The sequence below is a fragment of the Trachypithecus francoisi genome, unplaced genomic scaffold (genome assembly GCF_009764315.1).
Source record: "Trachypithecus francoisi isolate TF-2019V2 unplaced genomic scaffold, Tfra_2.0 Lachesis_group6, whole genome shotgun sequence".
In the NCBI taxonomy this organism is placed as follows: domain Eukaryota; kingdom Metazoa; phylum Chordata; class Mammalia; order Primates; family Cercopithecidae; genus Trachypithecus; species Trachypithecus francoisi.
In genome coordinates this window covers 91,578,172-91,594,503 of record NW_022681471.1, presented here as the reverse complement: position 1 = coordinate 91,594,503, position 16,332 = coordinate 91,578,172, and the positions used below count along the sequence as shown (strand labels likewise).

The window sequence follows — 16,332 nt, the reverse complement described above, 5'->3', positions numbered from 1 at the left end:
AGCCAATAAGAACTGAACATATAAGATATTAGAAAAAAAAAAGCATGGAAAAATTTCCTTTAAAAGGCACTCCTGAGAAACTTAATTTAATGCCCTTAAAAAAATTACTGCTATCCACTGCAACCAAGGATTTGCTGGAGAAGAGAAGGTCAGGCTTTGGGGAAACTTCAATTCATTTTAGAAACACAGCACAAACATCAATATCAGTGACATAGATATTTACCTAAGCTCATTGGTATTAATTGGTAGAACCTTTAGTGAGATCTAAATGCTTACAACAAATACTCAATGGCAGCTTTCTCAGCAAGTGGGACCAAATAGATCTTTGGGAAACCAGCTACTGCTGTCACACTCAATGCAATTCTGGAAGACTCTGTCAAAAACAGAGCACACTGGGCCGGGCCCTGTGGCTCACGCCAGTAATCCCAGCACTGTGGGAGGCCAAGGCAGGTGGATTACTTGAGGTCAGGAGTTTGAGACCAGCCTGGCCAACAAGATGAAACCCCGTCTCTACTAAAAATACAAAAATTAGCTGGGCATGGTGGTGCACACCTGTAATCCCAGCTACTGGTGAGGCTGAGGCAGGAGACTCATTTGAACCTGGGAGGTGGAGGTTGCAGTTAGCGGAGATCGCACCACTGCACTCCAGCCTGTCTCAAAAAAAAAAAAAAAAAATACATTGGTCAGGCCATTTCTGAATTCACAGACTTTCACTGCTACCTGGATCAACAAGGTTTTTAGAAATCAGAAACACAAATCCAGATCAGGAGGAGAGTTCTTCGCCTATAAAGACAACTGTTTTTCCAACAACTGTAGGTCACCAGGGATGATGGACGATGAAGGGCTATGAACTTCACTGGAATTTCACAGAGAAGACAGCAATCAAATACTTTTCTTCTCCCACAATGCAGACTTTGAAAACACTATCTTGCCACTGTAAGATAGTGATCCGCCGGGGTGGGCGGATCCCGAGGTCAGGAGATTGAGACCATCTTGGCCAACATGGTAAAACCATGTCTCTACTTAAAAAATACAAAAATTAGCTGGGTGTGGTGGCATGCGCCTGTAGTCCAGCTACTCAGGAGCTGAGGCAGGAGAATCGTCAGCCTGGTGACAGAGTGAGACTTGGTAAAAAAAAAAAAAAAAACAAGAAAAAGAACACTATCTTGCCACTGACTCTTAAAATGCTAGAGAAGTTGGGACAATAGTTCATGGGTAGGGATGAGGTTTGAGAGGACGAAAAGAAGATATGGATACAGATAGCAGGACAAATAAACAAACAAACAAACAAAAAAGCATTACTTATTCCAGAAACTATGTTCACTTCTGTCAGGTTTCTCAACTCCAAAGCTAGGCATGTGAAAATTCATTCAAAAGTAGAAAATGACCTATTCCCTACCAGATCATAAATTCCAGGAAATGCCAGGCGCTTTGACTATTATGGCCCATATGCCATGAATTCATTAAAACACAGACCTGTTTAAGTTACAGGAAGCACAGCTTTGTGGAATGAGCACCAGACTGAGTTCTGGCTTGACTGTTCTCTTTTAAGTGATGCTAGGCGATCTGCTTAATCTTTCTCTGAATTCTAACTCTCCAACTGTAAGAAGAAAGAAAGACAGGAGAGAGAAGAAGGCAGGAAAAAAATTCTCCATTTCTCTTGCTTATCATTGAAGGATTCTGTGAGAATTGACGAATAGTATCCTTAGAACACTGAGAGGCTTCTGGAAGCCATTCACATCTTAATGCCACTAACAGCTGCTGCTGATGTGAAGGCGTCTCTCAGAGCTGCAAGCATGGAGCTTGGTCCATATTCCCATAGGACTCCACAGCGCCTGGGATATCAACAGAGGTTCATACTACACACTTCCTTCTTCAGCAAGTCCCACTTGTAAATGATGGTTCATTGGTATTCTCTGATGTTCCTTGTGTAGGAGGTAGAAGCTGACTGCTTATTTTTAAAATAATTTCCTAAGAGAGATTAAAAAAAAAAAAAGCATTTTAACTGGGGAAAGGAAGGGAAAGGAAACATCTCATTCAGGGATAAATGGATTGATTTATTTGCTCACTCCACAAACTTTTCTGGAGCAGCTCCAATGTGCCAGAAACTGTGCTGGCCTCTGGGATTCAAGGCCAAATGAGGCAGGGCTCTGAGCACAGGGAGCTTGTGGTCTCATGGGAGAGGAAGATGACCAAGCCTGTGATCCTAACACTGTGCTGAGGGTAAGACCATGTGCTTACAAGAGCCCATTTTGGCTATATCTAAACTGTTGCGGGGTTTCCAGAACAGGGCATGCCATGTGCTGGATTGGAAAGACACATAGGAATTAGACTGAGAAGAAGGAAAGGGTATTCCAGGCAGAAGGACCAGCATCTGCAAACATAGGCATGAAATAGCTTTTCTACACAGAGAATGGTAAATGAGACAATGTATGAGGATCGCTTAAGAAAGAGTGGGCATTCAAGAGAAAGCTGGAAAGATCTAAAATTGACACTCTAACATCACAATTAAAAGAACTAGAGAGGCAAGAGCAAACACATTCAAAAGCTAGCAGAAGGCAAGAAATAACTAAGATCAGAACAGAACTGAAGGAGATAGAGACACAAAAACCCTCCAAAAAATCAATGAATCCAGGAGTTGGTTTTTTGAAAAAATCAACAAAATTGACAGACCGCTAGCAAGACTAACAAAGAAGAAAAGAGAGAAGAATCAAATAGATGCAATAAAAAATGATAAAGGGAATATCACCACCGACCCCACAGAAATACAAACTACCATCAGAGAATACTATAAACACCTCGATGCAAATAAACTAGACAATCTAGAAGAAATGGATAATTTCCTGGACACTTACACTCTCCCAAGACTAACCAGGAAGAAGTTGAATCCCTGAATAGACCAATAGCAGGCTCTGAAATTGAGGCAATAATTAATAGCCTACCAACCAAAAAAGTCCAGGACCAGATGGATTCACAGCTGAATTCTACCAGAGGTACAAGGAGGAGCTGGTACCGTTCCTTCTGAAACTATTCCAATCAACAGAAAAAGAGGGAATCCTCCCTAACTCATTTTATGAGGCCAACATCATCCTGATACCAAAGCCTGGCAGAGACACAACAAAAAAAGAGAATTTTAGACCAATATCCCTAATGAACGTCGATGCAAAAATCCTCAATAAAATACTGACAAACTGGATTCAGCAGCACATCAAAAAGCTTATCCTCCATGATCAAGTGGGCTTCATCCCTGGGATGCAAGGCTGGTTCAACATTCACAAATCAAACGTAATCCAGCATATAAACAGAACCAAAGACAAGAACCACATGATTATCTCAATAGATGCAGAAAAGGCTTCTGACAAAATTCAACAGCCCTTCATGCTAAAAACGCTCAATAAATTCGGTATTGATGGAATGTACCTCAAAATAATAAGAGCTATTTATGACAAACCCACAGCCAATATCATACTGAATGGGCAAAAACTGGAAAAATTCCCTTTGAAAACTGGCACAAGACAGGGATGCCCTCTCTCACCACTCCTATTCAACGTAGTGTTGGAAGTTCTGGCTAGGGCAATCAGGCAAGAGAAAGAAATCAAGGGTATTCAGTTAGGAAAAGAAGAAGTCAAATTCTCCCTGTTTGCAGATGACATGATTGTATATTTAGAAAACCCCATCATCTCAGCCCAAAATCTCCTTAAGCTGATAAGCAACTTCAGCAAAGTCTCAGGATACAAAATTAATGTGCAAAAATCACAAGCATTCTTATACACCAGTAACAGACAAACAGAGAGCCAAATCAGGAATGAACTTCCATTCACAATTGCTTCAAAGAGAATAAAATACCTAGGAATACAACTTACAAGGATGGAAAGGACCTCTTCAAGGAGAACTACAAACCACTGCTCAGTGAAATCAAAGAGGACACAAACAAATGGAAGAACATACCATGCTCATGGATAGGAAGAATCGATATCGTGAAAATGGCCATACTGCCCAAGGTTATTTATAGATTCAATGCCATCCCCATCAAGCTACCAATGAGTTTCTTCAGAGAACTGGAAAAAACTGCTTTAAAGTTCTTATGGAACCAAAAAAGAGCCTGCATTGCCAAGACAATCCTAAGTCAAAAGAACAAAGCTGGAGGCATCACACTACCTGACTTCAAACTATACTACAAGGCTACAGTAACCAAAACAGCATGGTACTGGTACCAAAACAGAGATATAGACCAATGGAACAGAACAGAGTCCTCAGAAATAATACCACACATCTACAGCCATCTGATCTTTGACAAACCTGACACAAACAAGAAATGGGGAAAGGATTCCCTATTTAATAAATGGTGCTGGGAAAATTGGCTAGCCATAAGTAGAAAGCTGAAACTGGATCCTTTCCTTACTCCTTATGCAAAAATTAATTCAAGATGGATTAGAGACTTAAATGTTAGACCTAATACCATAAAAACCCTAGAAGAAAACCTAGGTAGTACCATTCAGGACATAGGCATGGGCAAGGACTGCATGTGTAAAACACCAAAAGCAACAGCAGTAAAAGCCAAAATTGATAAATGGGATCTAATTAAGCTAAAGAGCTCCTGCACAGCAAAAGAAACTACCATCAGAGTGAACAGGCAACCTACAGAATGGGAGAAAATTTTGCAATCTACTCATCTGACAAAGGGCTGATATCCAGAACCTACAAAGAACTCAAACAAATTTACAACAAAAAAACAAACAACCCCATCAAAAAGTGGGCAAAGGATATGAACAGACATTTCTCAAAAGAAGACATTCATACAGCCAACAGACACATGAAAAAATGCTCATCATCACTGGCCATCAGAGAAATGCAAATCAAAACCACAATGAGATACCATCTCACACCAGTTAGAATGGCAATCATTAAAAAGTCAGGAAACAACAGGTGCTGGAGAGGATGTGGAGAAATAGGAACACTTTTACACTGTTGGTGGGATCGTAAACTAGTTCAACCATTATGGAAAACAGTATGGCGATTCCTCAAGGATCTAGAACTAGATGTACCATATGACCCAGCCATCCCACTACTGGGTATATACCCAAAGGATTATAAATCATGCTGCTATAAAAACACATGCACACGTATGTTTATTGCGGCACTATTCACAATAGCAAAGAGTTGGAATCAACCCAAATGTCCATCTGTGACAGACTGGATTAAGAAAATGTGGCACATAGACACCATGGAATACTATGCAGCCATAAAAAAGATGAGTTTGCGTCCTTTGTTAGGGACATGGATGCAGCTGGAAACCATCATTCTCAGCAAACTATCACAAGAACAGAAAACCAAACACCACATGTTCTCACTCATAGGTGGGAACTGAACAATGAGATCACTTGGACTCGGGAAGGGGAACATCACACACGGGGCCTATCATGGGTGGGGGGGGAGGGGGGAGGGATTGCACTGGGAGTTATACCTGATATAAATGACGAATTGATGGGTGCTGACGAGTTGATGGGTGCAGCACACCAACATGGCACAAGTATACATATGTAAGAAACCTGCACGTTATGCACATGTACCCTAGAACTTAAAGAATAATAATAATAATAAAAAAAGAAAAGCTACCTGAAACAGTCTAGCTGGGGTACAGGTAAAATGTAGAATACCTTAATATTGGAAGAATATGATTATACATCAAAGTCCATTTTAAGTAAAACTTTTGTTCAAAAAAAAAAAAAAGAAAGAGTGGACATTCAACAAATGTTGAAATGAATAGGCAGGGGGCGTCAGTGAGAGGCTTAAAGAGCCAGGCAACTGGTGGTGCCAGCCTAAGTGCCTCGCCTCATCCATGAGGCCCTGATTCTTTGGCTGTTAGGGGAAGAGGCAGGAAGGATGGAGTGGTACACCCAGGATCCCATCTTGCCCCGCCTGTGCTCACCTTCCATCCTCAAAATTCCAATTGCAGTTTCTGCTCCAGCACCACACAGGTAAAGAGAAAGTGACTGTGTCGGATATGCTTTTCTCAGAATCACTGATTTGACAAGGTGCTTGTCTCTAAATTCATGACTGCAGAAAATGTGTAGGACTGCTAGACAATGTGAACACTCTTAGCTAAAGAGATGCAGCCTTCTCTGGATATCGTGGTCTGAGATCTTAGAGAATGTGTTTTGGTGAGTTGGAGCCGTTACCTTCCAAAAAACACTAAGGATAACCAACGTTTACTAAGCTATCATTAGATGCCAGGCACTATGATTGTCAGAGAATATCCTGATAGCCAAGAAAGGACCTGTGAGAAACTAGCCATTAGAAACACAAAAAAAGCAAGCCCTTGCCGACTTCTGATTAGCACGTGAGATTTCTTTGTTAGTGTTTTAAATATATTCATTTCCCACAGTTCGGCAGTATGGAAGAGACATTTAGACCAGAGAATAAACGTGGAAGATCTTTCTCCTTTTAGCACAAATTTCTGAAGATCAAGCTGGAAAACCCGGTGTCTGCTGCCCCCAGGTGGCCACAGTCGTCTTTTGCTTTCAGCAGTCGCAAGAAAGTGCATTTCATTCACCAACCAAGTGTAAGTGTAAAATTAAGGCTTTGGGTGGAAAAGACTACAGTCTTGTGTAAGGGTTTTCTCCTTTTCCATGTCTCTAGGGAAATTCTATGATTAAAAATTGAAACATTTAAAAATTTCTCCAGAACAGCCTAGGAAATCCCAGTGGTAAACTCTGGTTTATCCTTGTTCAATTGAACGCCTTTGTCTTGGCATTCTGAACTCCATGAGTTTCTGAAATGTACAAACTCTTAAAACAGTTCACTTCCAGGAATTCAGTAAACCAATTCTGGAAACTATTTCAACTAAAGTCTTATCCATGCGCTGTGAAAGTTGTGAAGAATTTCAACCAAATTTCAAATTGGTAATTTTCAGGTCTTCTTCAACTATCCTCTCCACCCTACACATACTCCTTAAAAATCTATCATGTAATAATCTTAGCCAAGCAAATACATTAGTTCTTCTCTACACATAGGCTAACAACTACTCAATCAAATTCTTTCCCCATATTTATTTGCCTTTTCTGGAACATTTACTTTATTCTCTTCACAGCACCAATTTCTTCTACTCTAAGAAATTTCTACCCAGAAATTGATGTTTTCTGCAAAACCTTCCCAGACTCCACTCAGAAAACGTTGTCAAGCCAATGATTTCAGCATCTTCCACTTGGAGGGAAAAAAAGGTGGGGGGACAGAAATAGAAAGAGAGAAAGAGAGAGAAGGACCAGAAAGCCTTTATTTACATACCTGCATATAAACTATTCAAAAGCAAGAATTGCATCTAGTCTTTCTAATTTTGCCTTCTCTTACATTATATATATATATACTTAATAATGACAGGAGAGTTCAGAACACCGTCTTTTCCAAGAATTATGGATTTTGAGATTAGGAATGAAACATAATGAGCAAAAAAACCCCATAGCATATTGAATATATGTCTTTAAATAAAATTAACTCAAAACATTACATTTATTTGCAGATGTGTCTGTCTCCTCTGTCAAATGCCAGGCACTTTGCACCTTGTGAGTAAGAATCATGCCTGCTTTGACTTTTTTTAAAAAACAGACCTATTCATATGCCACAAAATTCACCTATTTCAAGTATACAATTTAATGATTTTTAGTGAATTTATAGAGTTGAGAAATTACCAACTCAATCCAGTTTAAGAATATTTCTGGCCGGGCACGGTGGCTCACACCTGTAATCCCAGCACTTTGGGAGGCCGAGGCGGGTGGATCACCTGAGGTCAGGAGTTCAAGACCAGCCTGACCAACATGGAGAAACCCTGTCTCCATTAAAAATACAAAATTAGCTCGGTGTGCTGGCACATGCCTGTAATCCCAGCTACCTGGGAGGTTGAGACAGGAGAATCGCTTGAACCCGGGAGGCAGAGGTTGTAGTGAGCTGAGATCGTGCCATTGCACTCCAGCCCGGGCAACAAGAACGAAACTCCATCTCAAAAAAAAAAAAAAAAAGAATATTTCCATCACTCCAAAAAGAATGTGCATGCTGTTTGCAATCCCCACCCTCTACCCTCAACACCAGGCATCCGTTAAATTGCTTTCTGACCATATAGATTTCCCTATTCTGATTATGTCATATACATGGAATCATATAACACGTGGTCTTTTGCATCTGGCTTATTTCCCTTAGTGTAATGTTTTTGAGGTTCATCCATGTTACAGCATGTATCAGTACTCCGTCCTTTATTTATTTATTTATTATTTATTTATTTATTTATTTATTGAAACTGAGTCTTACTCCATTGCCCAGGCTGGAGTGCAGTGGCGCAACCAGGGCTCACTGCAGCCTGGACACACTGGGCTCAAGTGATCCTCCCACATCAACCTCACACGTGGCTGGGACTACAGATGCGCACCACCCCACCCAGCTAATTTTTGTATTTTTTGTAGAGATGGGATTTTGCCATGTTGCCCAGGCTAGCTTTGAACTCCTGGGCTCAAGCTATCCACCTGCCTCGGCCTCCCAAAATGCTGGGATTACAGGTGTGAACCACTGTGCCTGGCCCACACATTTTTTAATCCATTTATCAGTTGATGGACATTTGGATTATTTCCATTTTTTGGCTATTACGAACTATGTTCCCATGGACATTGGTGTACACATATTTGCATGTTATAATATGTTTTCATTTCTCTCTAGATATTTAGAAAATTGCTGGATTTTATGGTAACTTTAAGAAACTGCCAAACTGTTTTTCCAAATTGGCTGTCCCGTTTTACATTCCCACCAGCAATGTATGAACGCTCTAGTTTTTCCACATCCTCACCATCATTCTATGAGTATGAAATGGTGGTTCATTATGGTTTTAATTTGCATTTCCCTAAAGATTAATAATGTAGAATACCTTTTCATGTGTTCTACATTATCTTCTAGATAATCTTCTAGACCTACAAAGAAGATTTGTAGATCTTCTTTAGTCAAATGTGCATTCAAAACTTTGGCCCATTGCCCATTTTTTAATTGAGTTGCTTGTCCTATTATTATTTAGTTGTAGGAGCTCTTTGTACATTCTGGCTGGACACAAGTCCTTTACCAGAAATATGATTTGAAATATTTTTTCTGGTCTATGGATTGTCTTTTCATTTTCTTTTTTTCTTTTTTCTTTATTTTTTTGAGACGGAGTTTTGCTCTTGTTGCCCAGGCTGGAGTGCAGAGGCACTATCTCGGCTCACCGCAACCTCCACCTCCCAGGTTCAAGTGATTCTTGTGCCGTAGCCTCCTGAATAGCTGGGATTATAGGTGCATGCTACCATGCCCGATTAATTTTTATATTTTTAGTAGAGACAGGGTTTCACCATGTTGGTCAGGCTGCTCTGGAACTCCTGACCTCAGGTCATCCACCTGCCTCAGCCTCCCAAAGTGGTGGGATTACAAGCGTGAGCCACTGCGCCCTGCCCTTTTCATTTTCTTAATAGTGTCATTTAAAGCACAAAAGTTTTATTATATTGATGAAATCCAATTTATCAATTTGTTCTTTCACGTTTTGTGTATATCTAAGAGATTTTTGTCTAACCCAAGGTAACCAAGCATCTTAGTTCATTTGTGATGCTGTAACAGAATACCATGTACTTTATTTTATTCTATTTATTTTTTAACCAAAACTAGCTTTAATTTGTCCAAAAGCCACACACAGCTGTCTAGAAACTGTCTCTGGAAGGGAAGCCGAGAGAGAGTCCATTATGCACAGGGTCAAGAGGCCTCTAGAAGTTTTCAAGCAAGCCCAGGATGTGCTTTTTGCTCCTTCTCCCAGAACTCCGCATACTCCTTGATGACACGCCTGACAATTTTGATGGAACGTCTTCACATGTTTAGGATCTGGTGAACCCTCGGGCAAATCTGGGGGACATTGGCATTGCAGATCTTGGCCATAATGCAGTAGATGCACTGGAGAACAAAGAGCCCTGCATCCAAGCACTAGAGGTAGAACTCATCCCCCATGTCACTGTCTATGATCTCTCCACACTGGACCATGTCATGTTTTTCCCCTTCGTTCCTCTTGTCTGCCACCTGCATTGCACCCAGATATTGAAAATGCAACTCCATGAGTCTGTCAACCTACTCACTGTCATTTTCAGTTAATTTATTCAGAAGCCAGGTTCGCTGATGTCCTCTCAGGTTCCACAAAAGGAAAGTCAGAATGGAACAGACATGCTCTTTGTGTTCCCTGTCAGTGGTACCCACTTTCTTGATCTTCCTGGGAAATTCCATAAAGAGGGGAAAGATGGTTCATAAGCCAAGAATGTCAACAAATTTACCGCAGTTGTAGACGCCCTTGGATGCAATCAGCACTTTCAGGACCCTGCTCCATGAGATCTTCTTTTCCCTGAGCATGAGATTCATCAACTGAAGACCCTTGCCCTTCAGGAAGTGCTCACGATTGGAACTGAGCATTAGTTAGAAGCAGAGTGAATCAAACGGATTCTCCATCATCTCCTGCTCCTTTGCTGTGCTGGATTGTGTCTTTTAAACACAGATAACTAACTGCTGAAGAAGTGCATGAATTCCATCCAGCTCCCCAAGCATTTCCTGTTTTCATCGTTGTCCTGGAGCAATATGGCCTGCATTTCACTGCAATACAGTTTGTTGGCATCAAAAGGCCTCTTTGCCTTCAGCCTCTTCAACAGCCACTGAGGAAGACCCTGCTGGGCACCTCTCGTACACATTTCCAGCTAGAACTCAGCCATGTTTCCCACAATAACAAGAGTGTTATGGACACTATTGGCCCCCTCCTTCACAGACTCATCCAGGCGCTCCATGTTCTGCACCAGCAGTGCTGTCACCTACCCATCCACCAGAGCATCAATGAGTACTTCTGCTCCCTCTTCACTCTCATAGAAGATGTCTATATATCTGTTAATTCCTGACTCAAATCAACCCCAGCTATGGACACGTCTGTATTATTGTGTCCAAGCAACCCAAGAAGTGACTGCACAGCATTCAGCTCCAGCAGAAGGTGATACAGGTCTGGCATTGTGGCCACCACATGCATCTTCTGAATGATGTCATGTAGGTCCAGTTGGGATTCCATGAACTTCTCTGGATTGTCTGGAAACTTAATCTGCAATTCTTGGTTTTTATATGCTCACTATTCAAATGTGAGGATCATTTTCTTCACTGAGCTTTCATCCAACAGCTCCTCCTCTTTTTCTTCCTCCTCACCCTCTGTGTCAATAATCTGAAGCAGCCATTTTTTTTTTGTCATCCTCTGCTTCTTCCCCCACAATCATTTCCTCTTCCCAATCTTGAGTACTAGTTTGCTTCCGACGCATCTTCTGCTCCTCTTCTTTGTCATCTCGGGGACATTTTATGCCCCTGTTGGGCTGGTAGCTCAGAAGTTTGCCCGTGTCTGTGGTCCCTGGCACAGCCAACCTGTGTAATTTATAAAGAACAGAAATTTATTTCTTACAGTTTTGGAGGCTGGAAAGTCCAAGATCAAGGCACCAGAAAGTTTGGCGTCTGGCCAGGGCCCAGTCTCTGCTTCCAAGATAACACCTTGAATGTTGTATCCTCCAGAGGGGAGGAACACTGTTATTCATGTGGCACAAGAGCAGAAAAAAAGAGAGAACCCACTCCAGAAAGTCTCATTTTAAAGACATTAAACCCACCCATGAGGGCAGAGCCCCCACAACCTAATCACCTCTGAAAGGTCCCATTTCCCAGTTCCATTACAATGGCAATTAAATTTCAACATGAGCTTTGGAGGGGACAAACATTCAAACCATAGCATTCCACCCATTACCCCCCAAAAGTCACATTCTTCTCATATGCAAAACACATTCATTCCATCCCAATAGACCCCAAAATCTTAACTATTTTAGGACCAACACGTAAGTCTAAAATCTAGAATCTCATCTAAATCATATATGGGTGAGACTCAAGGCACGATTTATTCTGAGACAAATTCCCTCCAGCCATAAGCTTGTGAAATCAGGTTATCTACTTCCAAAATACAGTGGCAGGACAGGCATAGGATAGACATTCCCAGTCTAAAAGGAAGTAACAGACAAGAAGAAGGGGGTAACTGATCTCCAATATGTTCAGAACCCAACAGAGTGAACAACATCAAATCTTAAGGCTCCAGAACAATCTTCCTTGACTCTATGTCCCACCTTTTGGGCATATTAGAGTGGGCTATGTGCTTCCAAGACCTCAGGCAGCCACTCCCCCATGACTTTGCTGGACTCAGCCCATGCAGCAGTTTTCATGGGTTGAAGACTTGTGCATGCAGCTTTCCCAGGCTAGGACTGCATATTGGTGAGTCTACATTTCTGGGGTCTCTGCAGCGGCCCTGAGCCCACAGTTCCACTGGCATTGTCCTAGTGATAGCAAGAGGAGGCAGCCAAATACCTAGGCAGATGGGGTGGGTAGCCAGTGAAACCCCAACTCCAAGCCAAAGACAGTTTAAAGCCCGAAAGCCAAGCTACAAGTTAAATCCTCAGACTGGACTGATAACTTGTCTTCCTGTTTGGCACACTTTCCTCTGATCGATCCCCTCCCTTTACCTATTTTACCTATACCTACCCTTTCCTAACTGGTTTTCTACAGTCATGCCCACCTTTGAATGGTGCCTTCGCTTTAACCTTTTTTGCATACTCACAAACCAATCAACATGCCCTCCCCATTCTGAGTCCATAAAAGGTTCTGGATCCAGCCACATGGGGGACTTTTCCCACCTTCAATTAGGGAAACCTCCACCCTCCGACATCCCCTCTCTGCTGAGAGTTTTCCTTTCGCTTAATAAATTCTACTCCACTCACTCTCCGGCATTCGTGTGCCTAATTCTTCCTGCTTGTGAGGCAAGAACTCAGACTTAGCTGAGCTAAGGAGCGGAAAGGCCGTAACATTAGTGGAAGCTCTCTGTGGTAGCTCTGCCCCATGACAGAGTTTAAACATGGAATTTAAACTACCTGGGCCCCCAAGTTGTCCATGACATCCTTTGAAATCTAGGTAAAGGAAGCCACGGCCCCACATTTCTTGCATTCTCTGGGACTGCACAATTAGCACCACCTGGATGTAACCAAGGCTTAATGTTTTAATCTTTCAGAATAGCAGGTTGAATTGCACCTGGGCTTGCTTAAGCCATAGCTGGGACAGCCAAAGACTGCTGCACTGGAATGCAGGAAGCAGATACTTGAGGTAGCAAAGGGCAGCAAATGCTGAGATCCCACAGTCCTTTTTCTAGAAACCTTGCTCTCAAGGTCCCTGTGCTCTGAAACTGTGATGGAAGGGGCAGCCTCAAAGATCACCATAATGACTTTAGGTTAATTCTCCATTGTCTTAATGAATAGCATCTGGCTTCCGTCTATCTGTATTAATCTCCTTATCAAATGGTCCTTTGGCCACACTTTTGGTTTTTCTCTCCTAAACATGCCTTTGATTCTTTACTTAGCCAGGATTTTCCAAATCCTTATGTTCCTCTTCCCTTTTCATTAAAAATTCCATGTTTCAATCATTTGTCTCTTCTTGCATTTAACTATATACAATTAGAAGAAGTCAGACAACACCCTGAATGCTTTGCTACTTAGATGTTCTTCTGTCATATCCTAGTTCATTGTTTTTAAGTTCTGCTTTCCACAAAACCTTCAGACATGGGTAAAATTCAGCCAAGTTATTTGCCATTTTATGACAAAGAAAGATTTCATTTCAGTTTATCATACCTTGTTTCCCATTTCCATCTGAGATCTCACCAGAATTACCTTTACCATTCATATTTCTACCAACATTCTGATCATGACTACTTAGTGATCTTTCAGAAGTTTCGGACTTTCCTGACTGCTGTCTTCTTCTGAGCCCTCACCAGAATCGCTCTAAACACTTTATTCATGGCAATATAGGCTTTTGCTAGGATACTCCTCCAAGTTCTTCCAACCTCTACCCATCACCCAGTTTCAGAGTAGCTTCCAGATTTTCAGGGATATGTTATAGCAACAGCCCTATTTCTGAATACCAAAATCTGTATTCATTGGGGTTCTCCAGAGAGACAGAGCCAATAGGATAGATACATGATAGATAGGTAGATAAATGACAGATAAACAGATAGATAGATAAGAGGGGATTTATTAGGAGAATTTGCTCATGTGGTTATAGAGCCTTAGAAATCCCATGATAGGCTACCTGCAAGCTAAAGAACCAGAGAGGCTGCTAACATGGCTCAGTCCAAGTCTGAAGGCCACAGAACCAGAGAATCAAATGGTGTAACTCTCGGTCCAATGTCAAAGTCCTGAGAACCTAGGAGGTTGCTGGTGCAAGTCCCAAAATCTGAAGGCTGGAGAACCTGGAGTTCTGATGTCCAAGGGCAGAAGAAGAAAGGTGTCCCAGCTCCAGGACAGACAGAGAGAGAAAGAGAACACGAATTCACCTTTCCTCTGCCTTTTTGTTCTATCTGGGCCCTCAGCCAACTGGATGGTGCCCATCCACACTGAGGGTGATCTTCCCCCACTCAGTCCACTGACTACACACCAACCTCCTCTGGAACACCCTCACGGATACACTCAGAAATAATGTTTTACCAGTTTTCTAGGTATCCCTTCATCTAGTCAAGTTGACACCTAAAATTAACCATCACACCAAAGTTTTCTCTTACTTTTTCTCTAAAAGTTTTAGCACTAAAATTTAGGCCTTTGACCCATTTCAAGTGAATTTTTGTGTATAGTGTGAGGTAAGAATGCAAATTCATCCTTTTGCATGTGGACATCCAATTGTCCCAGCAACTATCATTGAAAAGACTATACTTTCTCCATTGAATTGTCTTGGCACCTTTGTCAAAAATTCATTCACCATAAATGGAAGGGTTTATTTCTGGACTCTTGATTCTGTACCATCATCTATCTTCATGACAATATCACGCTGTCTTTTTAAATCTATTTTTAGAGTAGTTTTAAAAAATTTTTGAATTGACAAATGAAAATTGTATGTATTTATATTGTACAACATGATGTTTTGAAATATGTACACACTGTGGAATGGCTAAATCAAGCTCATTAACATGTACATTACCACACATACTTATCATTTATTTGTGATGAGAATATCTGAAATCTACTCTCTTAGCAATTTTCAAGTATACAATACATTGTTATTAGCTATAGTCACTATATTGTATAATAGATCTCTTTAGCTTATTCCTCCTGGCTGTAAAATTTTGTATCCTTTGACCAACACAGTCTTGATTACTGCGGCTTTATAGTAATTTCTGGATCAGAAAGCAAAAGTATTTCAACTTCTGTTTTTTTTTTTTCAAAAATCTCTTTGTTATTCTGAGTCCTATTAAGATCAGCTTATAAATTTCTGAAATAATTCAGATGTCTTTACTTATGTCCAATTCTATTTACCTTTTATTATTATTACTTTTTGAGACAGAGTCTCACTCTGTCGCCCAGGCTGGAGTGCAGTGGCGTGATCTCAACTCACTGCAACCTCCGCCTCCCTGGTTCAAACAATTCTCGTGCCTCAGCCTCCTGAGTAGCTGGGATTACAGGTGCCTGCCACCACCCTCGGCTAATTTTTGTATTTTTAGTAGAGACAGGGTTTCGCCATGTTGGCCAGGCTGGTCTCAAACTCCTGACCTCAGGTGATCTGCCCACCCCAGCCTCCCAAAGTACTGGGATTACAGGCATAAGCCACCTCGCTTGGCCCACTTATGTATAGTTCTATTTAGATTCTCTGTCTCTACTTGACTCATTTTTGGTAACTTGTTTATTTCTAGCAATTTGTCCACATCACTTACATTGTCTTTACATTCCTTTGTTGAATTGTTTTACTATATATTTAAAAGTTATTTTCTTAGTTGTTGCTCTAGAGATTACTATATGAATCTTAACCTGTCACTCTCTACTTCATAGTAATTACTAATTACCTTTGGTAAAATATAAAAAATTTGTACTAATATCATATATGTTCACTTCTCCCACACACACACACACTCTGCTATTATTTTCATATATATATATTATATTTGTATATGTTATAAGCATAAAAATCATTTGATAAGAATTGGTTTATGTAAGGCCAGGTGTAGTGGCTCATGCCTATAATCCCAGCACTTTGGGAGGCTGAGGCAGGTGGATCACTTGAGGTCATGAGTCTGAGACCAGTCTGGCCAATATGATGAAACTCCATCTCTACTAAAAATACACAAATTGACTGAGTGTGGTGGTGCACACCTGTAATCCCTGCTATTCAGGAGGCTGAGGCAGGAGAATTGCTTGAACCTGGGAGGCAGAGATTGCAGTGAACCGAGATCGCACCACAGAACTCCAGCCTGGCGACAAA

At 41.2% G+C, this 16,332-nt stretch overlaps 1 pseudogene; it reads right to left on the bottom strand.

Annotated features, from left to right (window-relative positions):
* Positions 1-9,771: 9,771 nt before the first annotated feature.
* LOC117077792 lies at positions 9,772-11,345 on the bottom strand (annotated as a pseudogene).
* Positions 11,346-16,332: the final 4,987 nt, after the last annotated feature.